We start from the raw sequence: 22,870 nt of genomic DNA, 5'->3' as shown, positions 1-22,870 counted from the left end.
GGATGCTTTTCTTCTGTTGTTGTTAGGCGAACATTAATTTGTGTACGTATACGTTAAAACATTCTACGTTTAAATCTTGTTCTTAGTAAGTAATTAGGTTGTGTTGTGTATGCCTCGAGTAAGATCCGCTTAAAAAAATGACTGTTTTTATCACAAATTTTATCATTTCATCTTGTACATACGTAGGTATATTATTCACTGTGAAATCATCAAAACTGGAAGGTTTTTTTAATTATGATTGATGATGCTAGAAACTTAACACTCTTAATAAAAATTCGACTCAAAGACCGAGCCGCTAAATCATTTTCTAACATAATACATCACTAGATTCGGATTTCCATTCGATGTTCATTATCCACATAAATCGAGCGTATATCAACTGAAACCAGCTGATTGAAATATCATTCCATATGTCCGAACCTGTGATTGCCGATAAACCACAAATAACATTTCGCCCACCGGGAAGTGTCCGACTCATCTACCTACCTGATGTATCAATATTGTTTCCATAATTATTTCATTTTCAATATTCAATTACCGAATATTCGATTTGATAACAAATTTGAAATTTTTGGTTTTTAATAGAATTTTTGTTTGTTTTGTTTGTATCGGGCGGGACTATCTTTAAATTTTAATTTTAATTTTTTTACTTCTCCATGTTTTGGAAAATTCTAAGCCGAAAAAAATTGAAAAATTGATTTAGCCTAAGTAAAAAAAAATCTCATGATTTTTTTGCAATTTGGAGTTAAAGGTTCAAATATAAAAAATAAACTTGGTTATAAAACACTTTATAGAAAAAAATATAATTGGCTTCAATTAAATGCGAATTGAAGTGACTTAGGAACCCTCATTAATATTTTTCTACGAACTCATTTTTTACTTTTATTTCATGTCAAATGTTGACCACACACAAAAGTTATAAGAACGTACTCAAAGATTTATGAACTCACCCTATTAATGCTTTTACCGCTTCGTTTTCCTTATGATCGTGTAATTCCAATTCTGTTAAGGAAAAAAACATTGTCGAAAGACATAAAGGCGGAGTGGCTAATAGAAACGGTCAAAAAGAAAAAAAAAAGACTACACAAGTCATTCCTTAATAAACATTGTGTAAATAGTTTTGAATATGGAATGTAAATAAAAGTAAAGAATCATTAAAAAAGTAAGCCAAAAAAGGATGACAAATAAAAAGAGTATTTATTCAAAGTGTTCGAAATACGTTTTACACCGCGGTTGGCAGTTGTTCTCTCGTTTGCCCGCGAATGGCTCATGACGTATAATTTCTAAGCAGACCGCGCCAACCTCCCGTCAAAATATCGTCTGCGGATACCGGCGTGTGACGTAAACACAGATCTGTTTATGTGTGTGTGCAGGTTATTGATTCATGCCGCTGGAATTTATGCCTACTCCCTTGCTCTTAATCAAAACTACGTCAGTGTAAAAGGGAAGGCCTACAGGTAGAACTAGCCACGTGGCTAAATACCTCGACAGGAAGTTATTCGATTATCTTGGGTTCGGACGGAATTTTTAATTTCATTTTTTTTATTCTGAAATTGTTCAACACCCTTTGTTCTGTTACGTGATTTAATAATACTTTATCATTTTTCAAACGTTGTGTGACAGGTATAATCTGTATTAAAATCAAATTTAGAACATTGCTTAGCACTTAAATATGTAAAACAAACTCGAACAAAATTTTCCGCAAAAATCTGAAATATGACGAAAATTCGTTCCTAAAAACAAATAACGATGCTGTAATTATAGAACTGAAATCATAATTTATATTCACTGTTTACATAACATTATTAATACAGTTACATTTTGAACAATGGCCTAACAAAGTAACATGTTGGTGCTTGTTAAGGCTGCTCAATGTTAAGGAATGCCCGAAGGCGACAAAGCAATCACGCTGTAAAGCAAATAGTCTAAAACGACTAATTAGTTGGTTCTATCGTTTGAGGGAAAGCTATTCGGTTTTACCCTCGGTTTGTACTGCCATGTGTACTGAACATATTTAATTGGTAATTCAAATATACTGTTCTTAAATAATTTTGTAATGATGATGTAAGTAATTGCTAATTAAGTATCTTGGTTATTCGTCTTTATTGCATACTGGCGGAAATATGCGCACTTCGTTCGGCTGTTTGATAGCACTGCCTATACATAATATGCACAAAAATAATTGTCATTTATTAAAAAATGGATTTTCAAAATTGGAACAGCACAAACTTCACAATATTGGTATCTACATATTATACAAATGTGTTATGTGTTTTTTTTAAGTGCAGTTGAATACATTGAGTGTAACATAACAAATTTAATAGGTTCTCTTAACCAGAATGAATACTAAATAAGTCCTCTGTTCTCACCACACTAGGCCAGTTTTATTATTTATGGCTTTCGGTCAGGTCACTCCGAAGTTGGCTTTGATTAGCTCGGATAAATGGTCATGTAATATTGGGGAGGTGGTGACATGGTTTGGCTTTATATCAATTAGAGTTTAAAGTATTCCATTAGAAGATTTTTCTTGCTTTTTATGGAAAGAAATGTTTTTTTTTATACATGCCTCAGATTAACATAGAGGCTTAGTATAAATCGACGTTAATACTATCGGTTGAATTGCACGATAATTTGTAATTAAAAAGTGAAACGATGCTGAAAATGATAATACTGTGAATCCAAAATGAATTTTAAGTTTTAATAAACCTCAGTGTTTTATTAATTGAGGATTACTGTGAATACTCATTCAGCCTGAAAATCGTACAACGTAGAAAATATCATAAATATTTGCTCCTGATTATTATATCGCCCGCTGTGAGCGCCGCGAATCGATCAGAGAGATTAAACATGAGTCGTACGGACGGACATCGCGAGCCTTGAACCTCGTTAAAAATTCGCAACAAATTAGCTATGCTCAGTGTTGGCTTCATTTCTCAAATTCCTCATTCTCATAAGTTCTCGAGAGCATTAAATTTTCACGAAATTGCTTTCAAACTTTTCCCCTCTCAATAAGCTCCAAACTCAATTTCCGAAGGCATAGTTTTGATCACATAGTTCGTTATTGTGTATTAATTTACCTGGTTACTCTGTGCAAGTGTTCTTACCGAACTTGTTAACTAATTATGAGAATAAGCTGCGAAATTCAAGCGGCTATTAAAATTCTCCAACTCGGGCTTCCAATCGTCAGAATGGTCCTTTTTTATTCTAAATTACCCGGTGCGGCTTATATTCACTCACGGACCACTTTATCCGGGTGTCAGAATTGGGAATGAGCCGGGTTCCGTTTATGGAGCACTACATACGTACAGTCAGACGGTGCCGGCAGTACGGATATAGAACCAGCCGGAGTTGCCTTAATAATTCAACAGTGCAATGCTTTTACAAAACCTGTCGGCGTCAATCCTAATTTAGCGGCAGCGATCGACTCGCTTTCGGAAAGTGTCGCTAGACAAACGTAATGGAACTCTGCTGTTCTAGCAGTGGCTGCTCATTTCGTTACTGAACGAATCGCTTGGCCGGCTTTGGATAAATTATTTTGTTTTCAGCACGCTGTAAATAGATGGTTGACTCCACTTACACCGTCCTTTGTTTGACTATTTCTGGTTAACTAACTTGTTTCTGTTGGCAACATACATTACCTTGTTTTAATTGTTAAGTTGCTGTTGAGAACGTAATATTACATGATGTTTCTGTATAAACAGAGAAATAAATAGGAACGGTACTTTATTGAATCCATCGCACGGAGAGAACTCGTAAGTGACAGACGAAAATTCACCTTTATTTTGTCGTGTATTTATCGTCACAGCAGTGAAATAAGGACGTCCGTACAAATAAGATATGACATAATAACACGTATGGCAAATATCTGGGAAGATATTCCTATTGATGGTGCCGCATTGTAACCTACGGGAAATATTTTGTAAATAAGTTTTTGTAGGTAACTATTATGTAGGATGTGGATTTTAAGTATAAGCTATGACATTTGAAAGCATTTTCTAGTTCAAAATCACTTGAAACTTAAATCGAGAGCATTTTTCCAATTCGTCTCGACACTCGTCTATAATCGCGTGAGTTAAGAGCTAGGTACTTAAAATAAATTACCAAAATTTTCAATTAAAACAATTCAGATATCAAAGACATCCAGTAAGGAGTAAATGTTTTTAAATGAACTCACAAAGTTGATAAAGACGCCACAAACGAGTCTGGGAGTATGACGTCACAGATCTAGTTTGGCGCTCCGTGAGATTGCTCGAAGTTGTTCAAGTCTCACACCTGCACTTGGTCTACAGTTCATTTACATTAACTCGTGACGTGTTGCCTGCCAACTTATTGTGGACTTAGTTGTGATAGCGGTCATAAGTTTAGTTTTAATAATACGAAAAATGAAATGTACCTTAATGGATTTATCTTATTATCTTTCCAAATGTAGTAAATTAATGCAGTTGTGGTAACTTTCGTAAAAGTGGAATCAATATTTAGCGAAGGTGATCTCTACAGATTATGTTTTGTTATTTCAATTGATGATGACTCTTACCACTCCTTACACCCAATGTGTAAGGAGTCATAAGAGTGTCAAATACAATTTTTATTGAAAGTCTCCTTTAAATAAGAATAACATCTAGAATGGAACCATATTAACTGAAAACATATTTTAAGAAACAGCCCATTCCATGCAATTTAATGTACATTTTACGATCATTTAAACCTGTTGAAATCTCTAAATATTAATACTACGGACGTTATAACGGTTGTACTTTCACGAGATACGAATTCGAAGAAATTTACAAAGAAAATTATCAGCCTGCAAACATCTATGTAATTGCTTCCATTGTTGTAAAAGTACTCTAGTATCAAAGTGAACAAGATAATCACAGTGAACATTGTTTTAATAATAGCTAATAGGTTTAATTATCCGAGATTTATGAGTAACACAAACATTTTAAATGTAATTAGGAATGGATGTACAATTATTGTGATAGCAACTGATGAGGGCCACACTGGAGCACAGGCTGAATGTAAACATTAAGTTCGTCAAAAGGGACAATCAGAAGGTCCCTTAGATGGCCTTGTAACAAGGAAACTAATTAATTGAAATGTTTATGATCTCACCCTTAAAGGCTGCTTGCCAGACAGTTGGACTAGATAAATTTAACAATTTAGAAGATACCTTTTGTAACTGACACTGGATGGTTGTGGATATTATTAATTTATTATGTTCTCGAAATATTAGAAATAGTTAATTTATTCAACATGTGGAATAGATTTTTGTATATGATCTACTCTATAACTGACTTTGTCAGTCGACTTCTATCAAACATTATATAACTCTGGTGCCAAAAACATTCCGAATAAATATTCAAAGGAGTAAGTATTACATTTCTCCAATTATCCAGCGGTATATAAAATTTGGACGTTTACTGAAACCTTAAAAAAAACTGTGAAAACGAGGTAATAAAATCTGTAACAGGTAATAAAATTCTCCATCTCGCTTACACATTGAACTAATCCTGCTTAAAAACCTCATAGTATAATTATTAAAGGTATAATAACACTAAAACTTCTAGTTTGGTTACTAACTTTGTTATTTGAACGAAGGTAAATGTTTACCTATAAACAGTTGGGTATAACAGTCCGGTATAACTTACATTTTAGTTTCCTAAATATTGAAACTGATGGATTTAATCACATTAGTCGATAATTGATACACAGTGTTAATCCTGTAACGCCGGCGAGTATTATAATTGGTTCAACGTACTTATTACATTAGGCTCCTGTTCCTATTTGTTATTAAATAAGTATATAACAGAGGATTGGTGGCCTAGTAGTATAGATATTGGACTGCCAAGTTAAAGGTCTTAGGTTCGAATGTGTTTTCGAAATTCATGAGCATATTAAAAAGTTATTTTTAATTGTTGAAAGTGAAGCGGAAAACATCGAATAGAATAGAGACCTCGAGGGTTGTGACAGACTGGTACAAAGTATTCTGATACTAAATTTTTAACAGTAATAGGTTCGACTGTGTAAACAAATCTATACTAATATATAACGCGCTAATCTCAGGAACTACTGGTCCGAATTGAAAAATTATTTTTGTGTTGAATAGACCATTAATCGAGGAAGGCTGTAGGCTTTAGGCTTAAACCATCACGCTGCGACTAATAGGAGCGAAGATACAATGGAAAATGTGAAAAAAACAGGGCAGGTATAAATCATAACTTATATTTCTACCCACGGGGACGAAGTCGTGGGCAACAGCTAGTCAAATATATACTGAGTAGTACTTATAATAGTATCAAACATAACTTCCCCGGACATAATAATCACATAAGTCTTTCATATTTCAATGCAATGCCAGGTGTAATCATATTTTATGCCCCTTGAAGGGTCTTTCCTTCCTCGAGTACGTGTCGGTTTTTTGTAAATAACGGCCATTATCCCTCAACAGTTCCTTTTAGGTGTTTAATGTAGTTGCGAGCTGCCCTTTGCCTTTATGTCATTAATAATAGGCTCGCAATCGGATTAAGCGTCTAAATTAAAAATCAATAACATTCCGTGGCGGAGATGACTGATAACTTTACTTGTTTATTACTGTTAAGCTTTTGTATACTGTTTTGGATAATATTTCGTTATGTATAAGATATACTGACCAAAGGTTATTGTATGAGAATAATTGTTTGAAGAATAACACGTCTTCTTTTATAGAAAGGTACTAGGGGGGAGATTTGACAATTTCCCACAACATTTTCGATTTAGGCATTCAGGCGATATTATTTTAAAGGACTTTAGAAACTGTTTAGTAATTTTAAATCAAGATAAATTTCAAGTAACACGTGAAATTGCGTGTGAATATTAGAATCAGTATTCAATATCATTATCATACAAAAAACTCGAGAAGGACTACAATTATCAAGATATAAAACCTTTTATTACTCTGAAATACTATGAGAAATATACGCCAATCATGAGGACAGTAAACCTTTATAATCTAAGTATTGGAAACCGGGAAATACATACTTAAATAATAATAACCTCCTTTCTTTTCCGTAGTTAGCTTAATGGCAGTGGGCTGTAAGTTTCGTAATATCCTTCTTAAAAACGTTTTAAAAGTATATTTAAAATCGCCATTACTATTTCAATTTAACTGTGTATGATTGAATACTCTTTCAACATCACCATTGCGTAGCATTAAAATTCATAATTCCAAATGTGATTGAATAAATATTGATGAATATAGACCTATAAAAAGTTAAGTGTGACTCGGACTCGCGATAATGCGGACTTGTCAAATGGGCTAGAGAAAATCTTATTATAGCAGGAACACTAAATCTACAGCCTGGTGACAAACCCACAGAAAGAGAGGCAAACAGCCGAGTCTTAATAATAGTACCTTAAAATCATATACAAATAAATAAGCGAAGAGAAATAAAAATCCAAAAGTAATCGGTACACGTACCCAGAATTAATAAATGTTCTCTTTATACATTTTCAATCGAGCTTAAAACATATTTTACATGTGGGATGGTTGAAATATTGTTCGCCACGGTGGCGACCGAAGCAGCCAATCGGCCTAAATCCTTCATTTCCGAATGTATTAATAATAAAAATCAGTTTCCCGTTTGTAGCAGCAAGCAATACACGTATTTTCCATTACATGAATGTAAAATGTGAAATGAGAAAAAAAGATAAATTTTATCTGTCCGATATTCGGCGGAAAAAGGTAAAGATCAAAAAGATCGCTTTGTTTCCTTTACATTTTTTCGAATCTTTTCTACTAAATATAGTATGGCCATTATTCAAACAATCTGTGCTTTCATTTCTGATTCATATATTCATATTTAGTTTATTTATCTTCATTCGGCCATTTCGTGTTATTACAAAATATTACTACTGGGTTAATTGTATCATCGTCAGTCAATATTTTTCAAGTAAGACTAGATAATAGTTATTGCTTGAGTTACGTAAAAAAACTTAGTTGAAATTTTAATAAACATACAAATAACTTAAGCCACCAAGCTAGTGTCAACATAATGATTATTAAAAGTTTCATCCAATTGATAAGCTGTTTCATCCAATATCACGCAAAACTTCCGCAGGACGGCAGCCAAAATTTACAAAATAATATACCAATACGGTAACTGGTTAATTTAATTTGTCGGCGGCGTCACAACCTTGTATAAACGTAGTATGATTTAAAAAATAAAAACTGTTCTGAATATTGCGTATACGGCAGACTAAAAAACAACGTGCGAAACTCAATCGGATGTGTGTGGGTCCGGCCGCAACAAACATTGGAAAACAAAACTCCGTATTGCATATTGCTATGTCCTCAAAGTGTATTAGGGATATTTCATACAGATCTCTGCGCGTTGACTACACCGCACTTTATTGGATACAATGTTTTACTTGTGTTTTGTTATTTGATGAATGATGAATTTTTGAGAAATCGGACGTGGATATATATTTTAGGGTCGCAGAATGAAGTACAAATGAGTTATTCCAGTTCATAACCTCCTTAGATTATGGGTAAGTACTTTAGACGGTTTAGCCGTTCAGATTTCAAGGGATATCTCGTATAATCTCAGGATAGCTGTCATAAAGTACTATAGCTCGATTACGACTTATGACAGCTGACTAGACCCAGACAGAAAACTTTCTTTAACTCCACTTCGTATTTTGACAATTTTAGTACTTCCATATTGTCTCCCGAAAATTTTATAGGTTGAAATTCAGAAGATAATAGCTTTTATAAAGTGATTATCCAACTCATTCCACTTCATGCATGTAAGTCTAGAAACTTTGCATTCTCATTATAATGTGGGGGAACATGAGAAATATGCTAACTTGAGTTTAACTTATTATCTGATTAAGCTTTTATAGAACACGTTTTATGAAGTACAAGTTTTAAGAAGGCTTCCGAAGTAACAGATGAGAGCCATTTTATAAAGCAATTCGAAGAAAGTAACTTGAATTTATTTGAATTGCTCACTCAATTAAATGTTGTCCGGTGAAGCTTTAAAAACTCAACGATCAACTGCGCCGTTGTAGATAAAACAACGTAATGAAAAAACATCATAATTAAATTTACAGAACTTTTACCATAGTGCGTTTTTAATAATAGATACTTTTCTATTTTAATCATATCATAAATTAATTTTCTTAGCTCACACTTTCAACCTTTTTTGAGATTCTCTGGATTATCTTAATTCAAAATCGTTTAAAAATTGTTTTGTAATCAAATCTCATTACTTGTTACCTCTTAGTTGAATATTATGTATTCATAATTGAAAACATTAAACTTCAAAATTTTATACTAATATATTTACCTCAGTAAAAATTAAATTTCAACTACATCAGTACGAAAGTGAGAAGTGTGGTTACCTAGAACTTGTACAAAGGGTTGGCCTAAGATGTAGGCGCAAATTGCTTTTAGCAGTGGTGATGTACTGGTAAACGCATTAGGCGTCCTGATGACGCAATCAGGCAGACACTCTAACTTTAATGGGTTAAATTAAAAATCGATGGAGTGACGCGATATGCGAAAACAGCTTTGGGAAACTTATCGCTTAGATTATTAAGAGTATGTGATGGATTTACTGATACTAATTAGTAATTTCAACAACATTTTTGAAAGGTTTTTAATAACTCAGTACGTAAATTCTCAAAAACTTTGTTGAGCGTGTGGTTTTAAATTAATACATAAACATTTTAATGAAAACCCATTACAATTTTAATTTTATGACATTTAAACAGAATTTTATAGGTTTTGAAAATAAATCAAACAATCAGTTAATTTCTTAAATAAATTATTTCTCTTACACAAAATTAATAACATACGAGTATGAGTAACTAAGAGTACCCATCAACATTAAAAATAAACACAACGTACTCAAATTCTAGAGGTACACATATTCAAAAAGTATCACCAACAGGAACAGTATTTACGAGTCATTCGCGACAGGCAAGGAGCCCTTACTGTGCGGCACATGTTAGTTCACGGAAATGAGTGAACTTGAAGAGTGGAGAGCCTGGAAAGTCGCACCACACCGATATAACGATGTCACGTAGGTACGGTATCATCTACACATATTTTGTACCGAATAACTCACTATTTTTCAGCGACACGAAATAGTTCGGAAGCTTTTAATGAAAGCTTGGCGTGTTGGATTCGCAATGTGTTATGAATTTAGATTTTGTATTCAATCGAAGTGTTGAAAGCCATTTTTGAAGGAATCCAAGTTGAAATATTTAGGTACAGATGTAGATTCATTTGTTTACTATATTAAAGTAACTGTATTTTATATTATGAAACAGCAAAATCTGAGAGTCTACCGCAAGTTAGACTACGTCCAGTTATATTATTGCAGGTGTGAAAGAAGGATGTCGCTCTACGCCGTGTCACGCTATCACGCTTCCACAACCATAACAATATTATTTTTCAGACATGATGGTAGATTCTTAGAACAACATACGTGAAAATTGATTTACAAGAGAACAATGTAACACAGCTGCGTTGATGAAAAACTAAATAGGTCTATTTTTTTTCGGTGACTGCGTCAAAACTACCTCTTAAGTAATATAATGCTACATTCGTTTATATATATTAATCCCATTCCTTCCAGATTCTGTACACAGCCACACTGTAATTAATACCTAAAACCTGTGAGTGATGCATCGACGACTAAACATCAACACAGCATACCGCAATAACTAAACGACGCAAGCAATTAAGAATTCTTTTACCAGGTAGTAAGGTCAATAATTACATAAACATCTTGATGGCAGGTTGAGATGGGTGGGATGGCATGATATAGATGAAACAGAAGGTTTACATAGTAACCACACAAAATTAAAATTAAGCAATTAAATACATGGCATTTATCACGAAGAGATTTTTTTTTCATATATCTAAGACTCAAAGTAACGGGTTGAAAATCTGAACACCAATTTTCTGAGTACACGGTATCTCAGAAACCCGTGTAAATTTTCCTAGACGAGGTGAACAATTTGTGTAGCTTACATCAGTAGGCCTTCTGTATCACCCTGTACTCGTTATACACAGGTAGACGTACAGTTACGGCTGGCACAGAGGATGTTCCGTGGAGTGGCGCCCCGAGCGACGACTCTGAACATTTGTGTAGTGAACCCTCTCAGCCTTTCACCTACATCCATCGTAGCCATACTTGACATACAGTCAAATGTTTACATCGACTTAAGTCGTTATACAATGTATACGACCTCGTAGTTTGGAAGCCGTCCGTATTTTGCACCTTTGATTCAGGGATTACCTACATTCCCTGCGTTACTGGTATAAGCTTTGTTATTTACGCAAATGGTGATAGAACTAGACTGAATAAATTATACATTCTAAATAAACTTTTTCAATATAAATATAACACGAGACTGAAATCCATATATCCATTGGTTTGACTTAAATCAGATATAAGAATACATTATACTCTAATGGTTCAATAAAACATGGAAGAAAAATCTAAAACGCTTATGTCGTGTGAAAAAGACGGTTATTTCAATCGAAATTTACATAAAAACCTGGCATGAACAACGAAATAACTAGTCATAGACTTTGTGTACATGTCTGTACTATCAGGTAGGTACAAATTATCTGGATGTTTGACAGTTACAATATCCGCTGTTTCTAAATGTATTTTTGAATTGGAATGAAAGCAAGTGGTACTTAAGACCGAGTAAGATCACAATACCAGTCTACTTAACTTCATAATGAGGTGAGGTTAACATCGTTTGTTTTGTTATAAGGTAACACAACAGTTATACAACTTTAATGTACTTACAAAAAATAAAATGTATTTTAAACATTTTATTTTGCATAAAAAATAAGGAAGTCAAAATGAAATGGCAATGATAATAACAGTTAAAAAAAGAATTATGAAAAAACGACTATAATAGTATCTCTTATTCTAAGATATTTTAATTTTCTCGACTAACTGGCGCTTTTTAATGGTACCATAACAATTATTAGATTTGATTGGTCTGCAGAACTCCAGTCTGTAATTAAGAAAAATCTTTGAGATTTTTTATCTTGGAGTTTAGTAACTACTTAGATAAAAATATTTCTAGATCAAGTCGCCATAATAACTCTTGAAAACATTTACGATTCTCTTCTTGGCAAGGAATTCACAAAGGCATTACATAGGATAACGCAGCCCGGAATCCTTGTATTAAAATATCCGCATTTAAAACTTCTGAAATTTAAAATGAGGTTCCCCTTCTAAACCAAAGAATTTTATTATGAAATCTCTTTGGATAAGACCTTTTTGAGCGCTTTTCAACTTTCGATGTCTGAATGACGAGGCAAGGGTTGGCAGTATTTTTAATACATTTATAAAAAAAATTAAATATGGATATTAATTTTCGGATTGAACCAAAACCGTGTAGTTTTTAATTACATGTTGTTTAAGCAGACTAAAATTTCAAAATCTAGTTAAAAGCTACAATACTATATGACATACACTTTTAATACAACAAATAGACAAATAATATTTACATCCTAACGTAAACCAATCACACAACCACGATATTTCCATTAAAACCTCAAAAAATCCATTGATATAACTTTTCAGCTTGAAACTGTTCGTAGGGTGGTTAGCATCCCGGCGCCAGAGACGGAAGCTTATTGTTTACGACTCACCTCTTATCTGTCACGTGAACGACCTAAACATAACTCGCTTCGAATTTATGAATTTGAACCTCGAACAGCCTCGAACGCTATTCGCTTGTTTATGGAGAGACTGGTGGAATAGATTAAATATGGTTTTTAAATTATTCGTGTTCTCTTTTTAGAATAGTTGGTTTTTGAGTGACTGCCAGAATTATGACAAGCGTTTTGGTTTAAAAAAGAGGTTTGGTTTCTTGTACTTAAACGTACTTAAATTCTCCCTTTTCATTTATTTCAGTTCAGTTCAGTTCTTCAATAGTTAACGAATAACGAATAACGCGAATTCTTGAAAACATCAAAAGCTTTCTTTAGTTTTTCTTAAATTAGGAACTTTTATGAAACTGATTCGTGGAATATGTAAAGAATATTTTACAAGGGCTGAATAATTAGAACGGTAGGTACTTGACCTTTAGGCTTCCTCTCTGTCGTCCTCCAAATTTGTAGCGCCTAAGTTATTAAAATGTCAGTAGAAGTTATTTTAGCTACATGCGATAGAGTTTGCTAAGGGCCCGGAGATGATCGACCATGTTCGACTCAAACAAGTATTATATTCACATGTTTGATAAAATTTTGTGATTTTTTTTCATATTTTTCTCTGGTTTGACAATTTGGTTTGAATAAGTATCAAATTGATCCCTATTTCCTTCTGTCTTAGACGCTAAATACTATGTGGATATAGAATATGAATCAAACTTTTCATGTAGCCAGTTACGATTATCCGCATATTACATCAAATGAAAACACTTAACACAATGTAACTCTCAGCAGTTAAGTCATTTACAACACAAAGCAATGTTCTAAATACGAAAGTATCCGTTCAATAATAGACTATGAATTTCTAATACTATTTCTGTAGCTCGTCGTTGCCAGCAGATGGGGAGACAGGGGTACGAGGGGAAGGGCGTAACGTCTGAAAGCATAATATGATATTATTGCCAAAATAATAACGCAGAGTAGACAACACCGCATCTTCCCTGTTAGGGTTGTGCTGAGTGCGTCGGTACATTTTGTATTAGGGGTATCCCAGCGCGATTGTTCCTCCCGTATATTCGCGTTCCATATTTGAAAATTGTAATGAGATTTAAATTGATATAGGTTCGAAATCGATTTTAGACGAAACAATTGAATTATAAAATCGTTTTTGTTTACAGTGAATTAGTTCACGTTTTAGTTGAGTTACATCCCTACAGATTGACTTTAAAATTAAACGTCATAGATTATAGTGGACGGTACGATACGGTAGAGTTTAATCGCTGGACAGGTGCGTAAGACATGTCCGCTGCCAGACTCTACTATCGCATTCTATTTATTAATGCCCTAGTGGCGTTACTGCTAAGCGCCCGTCGCAAGCTATTAATTATGAACTTTGGTAGCATAACCTTTCTGATTGGTTTATTTTAGTTGACATCTGTGACGCTTTTGTTTATTCATGACTTGAATAAGATTAAAATCAGTCAAATATCAACTAAGTAATTAAGTGTCAAAAAAATTAGGGTGACCCCAAAATTCAAAGCTTCTTTCAAAGAGTTAGAAAATCCAATGCCTGTCACTCACCGATACTTAGAAATTTTAACATTTAAACGAGTGACGTCATAACAGAGTTGACGCGTCTCATTCCGCGACTTCCCGGCTTGTCAGACACAAAATGGAGCGGAGGCAGGGCCTTTTGTACTTGTAGGCTTTGTGTGCAAAGTAAGCTTCCTACCGAAGCATCTGTGCGATGATGAAACTTGCCAGACACCGCTTTTAAGCACGCTTTATGTCTCGAATTAAAACTTTAAAGGAGGAAATTAAACGTCCGAAAAATTCTGCATGTTACACTCGCGGGACGTTTGTTGTTTACTCACGGAAGGGGTTGGACTTAGTTTTTGTGAAAGTTCCTTCGCACACAAGTGATTCACAATTTTTTGTTTCCACGGGTAAAACATTAAATCTCTCGTTTAAAAAAATAATGCTTGTAACATTAAACAAGCTGAGAAAATTAAAATAATAAGGTAAAACCCGTTTCCTTAGTTTCTCCTTGCCAAGTACTTAGTAAAAAGAGGCAGTAAAGAAAAAAGCTATCGACAAAAGAATATTATTTTCAAAGGAAACGTAAGTTAAGTAAGTTCCCCATTATTCCGTATTCAAACAAGTTGTTTGTGCGTAATAGTGAGTGCACACATAATTTAATATAAATAATAACTGGCAACAAAGCGGGGCTCACAACCGAGGCTTAATCAAAGTACCGCAACAGTTTCAGAGCAGCAAAATTATCATTGCCGAGATGTATATTTCCACCCTCTCTTGCAGAACAAATTCCACTCGTCAAAATGTTCACGCTATGTACACGGGAATCACAAAGCGAGACGTTTACAAAGAACGGTCTTAACAAATGGTTCCGTCAGGCCCGTGTTTGAGTAATACGCGGTTGGTCGGCATCCACTATCAACTGTGATATTACATGTTTATTTTCCACCGTCACAACATTTAAGGCACGCGTTAGTTGGGGAACATTAAGCCTATCTAAACTTCGCTCTTTTGCTCGAAATGGGCCAAAGGTTTTTAGACAGAGCACCAAATTTGGTTAAGCAAAATCCCTTTACTCTTATCGTAACTATCCTGAGAATGATTCATTATTAAATGATGCAACACTTTAATCTTGCGTATTTATCGGGATTACCCGACTAGTTTCGGACCCAACCTCAGTCCTCAATAATGAGCTAACGCGGCGTCAAATACGCGATAGTAAACCATTACATCATTTCATAAAAAAACTCTTTATTATAGGAAGTCCGTGTTAAGTACTGAATGCTCAGTAATTCTCGTATCCTAGCTTGCAGATCCTAGTTTCGCAGTACAAATGTCGGTACGATTAATGTATTTGGACTATTGAGGAGATGAAATGGATATTATGGTTTGTTCGGTGTACTTAACAGTGGAAACTGTGAAAGTTTCTTCATTAGAAATGTTTAACCTACTCAAATTGCTTCCACGAAATGCTAATTTATTTTCTCAGTTGCTCTCCTGAATATTACGGATCAGTTTATTTGTAACTAACTAATGCTTTATAGTAATGAAAAAAAAGTTATATTGACTACTTTTTAATGACATTTTTAATTTGAATGAATCCTATAAATAATTTATCAGTACCTTTAGTAACAACTTATTTAGTAAAACAAATTTATCGAATTTTTAGTCAAAAATATTAAAACATTTTTTCCGCGCAAAAGGGAAATAGTTTCAGTCAATTATACGTGACGTAATGCGAGCTTTGGTAAAATGTGAACTTGAATCGGGTCCTTTGGTAATTCCCAATGCAAGTATTGTAGTGCTTAGATTTTACAAAATACAAGTATAAACGTACAATTTTCAAGAACCTTTTCTGTGTAAGCTTTCCTTGTTGCCTTCCACTTAAAACGCAAAAGCCTAAATTTAATTCCTAAAAATTTTAAATCAGGTATAATTTCGAAGTTAATTATACTGTAGAACATAACCAGGTCGTAACAAACTAATATAACTTAGAACGCATAAAACATAATGAAATGAAAACTTTATGCAACGTTACTCAGATTGTAATATCGAGTACAATAACTTCTAGTTTACAATAAACTAATGCATCAAACGGCTTAGCTTCCTAAGGTATTTTAATATAGGTACGGAGAAAGTAAAAAACCACTTGAAGGCTTATTACCCGGGCTTTCCATCCACCGTCAGATTCCCTACAACGCGAAGATTAAACCTATTGTTCTGTCACTCAAGGAATCGCGTTTCTGACAAATTTTTCTTCATGTAACAGGAACGGTGTAACCTGAGTTTGCCCGGCCCTTGCCTATTTATAACGTGCACAGCCCATTTCCATTCTGACAGTAAGTGGATCTTGATGTACCTATCTACATAATGTGATACCTTTGTATCACACCAATGTTATTTGTAAAATGCCGAATATTAGAGATTACGATACGTAACGTAAGTAAGGATCTCTTTACACGAGGCGACGCAGGTTGCTCATAGACAACGATTTTGGTCTCCCGTTGGTGAGACTGAAAGAGATCGTTTTCTTCGATCGAATTTTAATGTATTATAATTCTAGTCAATTAAAAGCACTTCTTTTTTATCAAAGGTATTTCATTAATTAAGAAACCTCAAATACTTCTCACACTTCATAACTATTTGATGACGTGCTGGCTCGATGAAGTCATTTCTTCGATCCGTTATACATCAAGATCGTTTCCCGGTAGTTTATCAACACGGCATCTTATTTGGCGCTGTCCCAAAATGTAGTAAAGTTTCTACCATCACACGGCTGACCAGTTCCCATCACCACCAGTTCCAAATAAACTCTTCCGGGGTCAACGTCTCTTAGTTCCAATAAAAAAAATATCATCGTCGGCCTTGCCTTCTCCCAAATATGATGGGGTCGGCTTCCAGTGTAACGGGATTCAGCTAAGTACCAGTTTTTTACAAGGAGCGACTGCCTATCTGATCTTCTCAACTTAGTTACCTGGGCAACTACCTCTTTGGTTGACTGGTTGTCAGAATTTAAAGCTTCTACCTGAAAAACAAAATATCCGATACTAAATAATTGATCGCTCAACTAAAGCAACTAACTCCATTGGTTACGTAGTAATATTACCACTAAGAATCTGCACCAGATTGCTAAGGTTAACTTCTAATAAGTCTGTTAAGTTTTGGATCTACTAAATAGTTGAACACGGTGATATTTTGCAAACTATGAACCGCTCGATCGCGTCTCCGTTGCAAGCCAAGTTGAGGTGTGATGTTCAGTTTAGTGTAAATATTCATGAATGCATTCCATGAATTTGTAGGCGAAGATAAATTGTTGACACCATTTTAAGAGGTAGCAAGTTATGTGATAAGAGTATTGAAATTGTGGCTTTGTCATGCAATATTTTGTCTCATATTTTGTAGTTTAAAAACAAAAGAATGTACAAAAGAAATTAACGCAACTGGTAAAGCGAGTACCTACTCAAATAAATAGTTTAATGGAAATATTTTTTTTTAGTAGGACTTACATATTTTTACACTTACAAAATACGACTGTTCTATTTACACCATTGAATGAACGGCAAATACACGTTTTGCAATGAAAATGAATATGAAATGTATTTTAAATGCATAACAATAACATTAATGATAACCGCGAGTGAAAACTCAAAGGATTAATCAAATGACCGATGTTATCGAGAACTCGTATCGTTTGATAAACACAATTAATATGAAACGAATTCATTTTTATTTGAATAAACCTTTTATTATTTAATTGCTTTGTTATTAATTAAGCGTAATTTTCGGATCGGTCATTTTTCAATATTTTTGTCGAGTATCTTTTATTTCATAATTTTGTATTTCGAAATGATTATTAAGCAGTTAAGTAATAATAATTTCAGTGATCGTGAACCAGTTAAGTGCAAGTCAGATAAACAAATCAGTTGGGTGACAAAAACATCCAGCAACAAATTTCGTGCGGTAATAACATTGCTTAACCTCAGACAGAAAGCTTCAGTAATAGGGGGGTGTTTTTACCAATTGAGTAAACCTTAAAAATCAAAAATCAACCGATCATCTTAATAATTATCTTTCAAGCACATAAATAAAACGAACACCAAACTTATATAAAACGACTATCTGTTGCTTATAAAACACGATTCTCATTTGTAAAACATCGTTTTTCCATCGCATCAATTTCGATGGTAAGCGTAAGAAACCGACTTGAACGGTTCAGCAAATTATGATGAATGGTGTACCCGCGTCATCATAATATATTGACATGCTAGCCTTCAGTGGATGCCACATAGTTACTTCGCACTCAAGTTTTTATTACTATTTATCTTCAAAAGGGATTTGATAAATGATGTTTGATGTATTGGTCAGGGGGAAAATATTGTATCGTTACTTATACATATCTCACATTTACTAGTAGAACTGTAAGGGTTTAGAATTTTCTAAGTACTTTCTACACTATATATTAGAAAGAGATTGGTGAGTGTTCTTCTTAAGGGATTGATAAAAAAAGACAAATTCTAAATAAGTATATACTTATGCCCAAAAGTATTTTCAAGCTGAAAATAACCTTGGAGCTTGGCTTCCAAAACTGGGAACTAAATCGGTGGCCGGTGACCACAAGAGAACTTATGCGACTATAATAATTTGGGTTTAGAGGAAAACAACTGCTTAAATAACGGTACACAATAGCCCGCTAGATGTTATGGTAATAGCCTAATAGAGAAATCCTTTTAAGGCTACTATTAAAATAAAATTATAATATCAAAAGTATTTTTGAAAGTCTATGACCTTGTTGTACCTCCTAAATTTGATTGTTATTTAATGAGATTTAAATCGAGATATATTTTGATTTGTGTTTAGTATTAAAACGATTGTAATTGTTGTGTCATTGTTATTAGTGTAAAATTTTGCTTATATAGATGCAAATAACTAATTTAAATTTAAACACAAAAATACATAAACAAGAACTACAACTGTTTATTTATAATATTTTCGTTTGCAATGGCTAGAAAACACTTTAATTGGAAGACTAAGAAAATGATTTTAATAGGAATCAAATAGACAAAACTTCACAGACCAAGTTTCACGGAAAAGCTGAAAGAAAAAAACAGCTGCGGTAACTTTCTATTCAGCCAAATCGCTCGCTTTTCCTCTTACAAAAGGCTGCCAATATCAATACAACATTTTTTTCTCTTATCGAATCATCTGCTTTTAAGCGGTTTGCCGTCATTTGGATATCGGCTTATTTTTATTGGCTGTTAAAAGATCTAGTGGAGACGGTTCCACAATACAGTTAAGCTGATCTGGATTGGAACAGGACCTACGCAGACGGCCAGAGGCCCAATCAATTACCAACGGATTTCAAACGCCTGTCGTTTTGTAAAAGCTTGTGTGCCCACTATAGGTGCAACGTAAAAATCTACATGTAAGAATGTAGCGACTGTCTATTTGTAGAGTTTGTAGAGCCCAGTTGATATGCAAATATCAGAAACTTTATTTGGGACTATTTTTACTATAGGGTTTATACGCAGCCATTAGTTTTGACTTAATACATTAAGTCAACACTTCGCGCCCAAAAATATTAATTTGAGTAGATCAAGAGAAAAAAATAGAGATGTAAAATCCAAATAATTAAACATTACCGGCCCAACATAAAACATGCGGTTTATTTATCGCTGTATAAATATAACAAAGACAATTTTATAAAATCTACAAATATGCTTCTTTTAACCCGCCAGACTTCCCCTTTCGTAATTTAGGATGCAATAACACAATAACCAGATAGGGAAACAGGGATATGACTCCGAGACGTATGAACTGAGGTAACAAACGATTATAACGCGATGGGAAGCTACGTCTACATATTTGATACTCAGCCCGTACGTGCTCGTTACATCCACCAAAATGTAATAAAGTAAATGGAGCCGAAAATTATCTACTGCCTGCTCTCTCAAATTTCACGATGTTACGAGAACATTTTTATCATAATTTTGCTGTCTAGGTAAAGACAAAGGTAGATGGGCTATTTTATAATAGTTTCTGTCTTAAGTTTTCTGTTTAATTAGTGTTTACTAGAACTATTTAAATAAGACATTTTTTATAGCAAAAAAAGTCTAAGATTAAATGAAAAATATAAAAAAAAAAAAATTTTGAGTTCAAGTAACAAAACAAAATATTTACGGTGAAAAAGTAAATCTGTCCCTATATTTTTACGTTGAATTTTAAATCATGAAATATTATGAGAGCCGAGGGACTTGATCTTATCACAGAACGCTCCCCTCGAGAATCAATCATTTTCAATAACTAAACGTCGCATGAAATGATAAAAATAAAAAGAGTAAAGATTCCCCTACAATCCCATCTAGCAAGTCGACTTCAATAGTCGTAGCAGTTAATTAACGAGCATTTTTAATTATAAGAACTTGGAATGAAGAACGTTAATGAATTGTGAAGTGGTCTAATCGGATGAAATATTAAAGGCAAAAAAGACTGCATAGATTGTGGTAAAAACTATTGGTCGGCTGGAAATAGTATTGAATCGAAGCTAAGTGATTTGTTGTGTCGTGGTCAATAGCACTTTGCCTTGGTTTCTTATAGTTTCCAACAACAAAGTGACTTTGAAACTTAGTAGCCGCAGACCTCTTAGAAAATAAGACCATCGATGTTTATTTTAGTGAAATGCGATGTGAGAACTTTTTCAGTAGTGTGTACTCTACTAAGGACACTAATAAATATTGCTCTTTAATTCTTTCAAATGTAACGTCAAGTGAATCCGTTTATGAGTAGGCAATGGAGCCTGAATTAGAAATTTATTGGTCGTTAAATTTAATTTTTGACCCCATTTTTGTTAAGCGGTAAATAAATTAAAGGAAAAATTAAAACATTAAACAAATGTAGAATGTTTCAAACAAGAAGTTTCTTTTAATGATAAAATCATTGTAAGTTCCATATAATGAGAGAAAAACGAAAAAGTGGTCTAGCAGGATTTTTTTAAACGTAAATACACATTTTGATAACAAGCAAAAAAAACCTTGATGGGATTATCACCTTAATTCAAATTGTAGTTCAATGACACTCTTGCTTCAATGAAAGCTGCATTTCTCATAAAGTATTATTAAGGCGTTTATACAATATGCATTTATACGAAAAAAATATTACTGAACACTCTGCAGTATGTCCTTTGCAGTACATAATTTGTGTTGACAACATAACAGTACCAAAATTTTATTATCCCTTGAGGTTTTTCATCAACAACGTAATAGAAGGGGGTTTAATTTACGCATATGAACATAATCCTAATTCAATCATAATGGCCATGGTTCAGTGGCTACAAAGTGGACTGGCGAACGGGAGCTTAGGATTAAAACCTATCCACTGCGTTATAGCACCATTACGTTTCGATCAACCATATCTAAAACCATAATATAGAGCTTAGTTAACGGTGACCTGGCCTGTTTACACATACTTTATTAATACCAACAAGTTTTGACCGATATTAGCTCATAATGGTAAATAGGAACATGTGACGGTTATGTAATTTTAACAGCATGACAACAGCGCTCTACACGGCGTAGTATGGCGCCTCTTTTCCACGTGTACGTTGGTACTGCTAGAACCACCCTCGTTGGTAGGCTTTCAGGTCTATCACTTTTGTATGTAGCATCAAAATGCGACTAACCTAACGTTTTAAGGGAATAAAAACCTCGTTAAGTAACAATAAGTGCTTTATCGACATTTTATATTCACTTGTATAAAAAAAACATGTTGTTAACACATTAAAACTCGTAATTTTGACTTTCGGATCGAACATTTTTATTCTGTTAATCTCTTTTAATTTTGACTAAGTTTATAAATTTTCGTTGGGACAGAACCAATCAAACGATTACCTGTAAACCAGAAATAAATAAAACAATACATCTAATAAAAACAATTAAAATAACAATATTCCAGTCAAGATATTATCACGCAGTCCATAGGACGTAACTACGAACTATTTGCCAGTGTAGTAACAGAGGCCCAACGCCCGTGAACAAAGAAAACGGATAATTAAAGCCAAGCAACGAGGAAAGATTTTTTAATGAGCCCCGACGTTTGCTGCCTAATAAGACTTTATTATAACCATAAAAAATCCAGTAATTAAATAATAAAGACGAGGAAAAATGCTCCGTTATACGTTTAGGCACAAATATCGGAAACATTATTTCATCCGTGCAATGAATTGGTTTTGCAAAAATATTTTTTTATTTTAATCGTCATCGGTCAATGTCTTGATAGAATTAAATTGATTGTAACAGAATTTATTTGACCTAAATTCAGCTAACATTGTTGATTTTTGTTAAAGAAAAACGCGTAGACAACAGTTAAGAATCCCGGTTTCTTAAAAACTCATTTGGAACTTTCCGAGATGAAATTTAAATTAAACACGATACATATTACAGTGAATTAAACTTTAGAAACTCTTTGGAATTATTTTAGGTACCAAAGATGCAATCGCTTCTCAATGAGTGGCTGCTTGCATGTAAATTGACGAATTTGCCTCCACTTACACAGCGCTGCGGTTAAGGTCATTTCAGCCTAGCTGAAGCTGCAGTATGGTTATGATTGATCCAGATTACACCCAACTAGTTTATTTTATAAGCCAGTCCTAATAAAATAGACAACTTTCATTGAAAA

General features: G+C 33.8%; 1 protein-coding gene across 1 annotated transcript in view; it reads left to right on the top strand.

Moving 5' to 3' along the window:
- Positions 1–22,870, top strand: part of LOC113500475 (poly(rC)-binding protein 3) — a 172,659-nt gene that overhangs the window by 64,315 nt on the left and 85,474 nt on the right. The window lies entirely within an intron of this gene.

The sequence above is a fragment of the Trichoplusia ni genome, chromosome 14, assembly GCF_003590095.1.
Source record: "Trichoplusia ni isolate ovarian cell line Hi5 chromosome 14, tn1, whole genome shotgun sequence".
In the NCBI taxonomy this organism is placed as follows: domain Eukaryota; kingdom Metazoa; phylum Arthropoda; class Insecta; order Lepidoptera; family Noctuidae; genus Trichoplusia; species Trichoplusia ni.
This window is presented reverse-complemented; position numbering and strand designations above follow the sequence as displayed.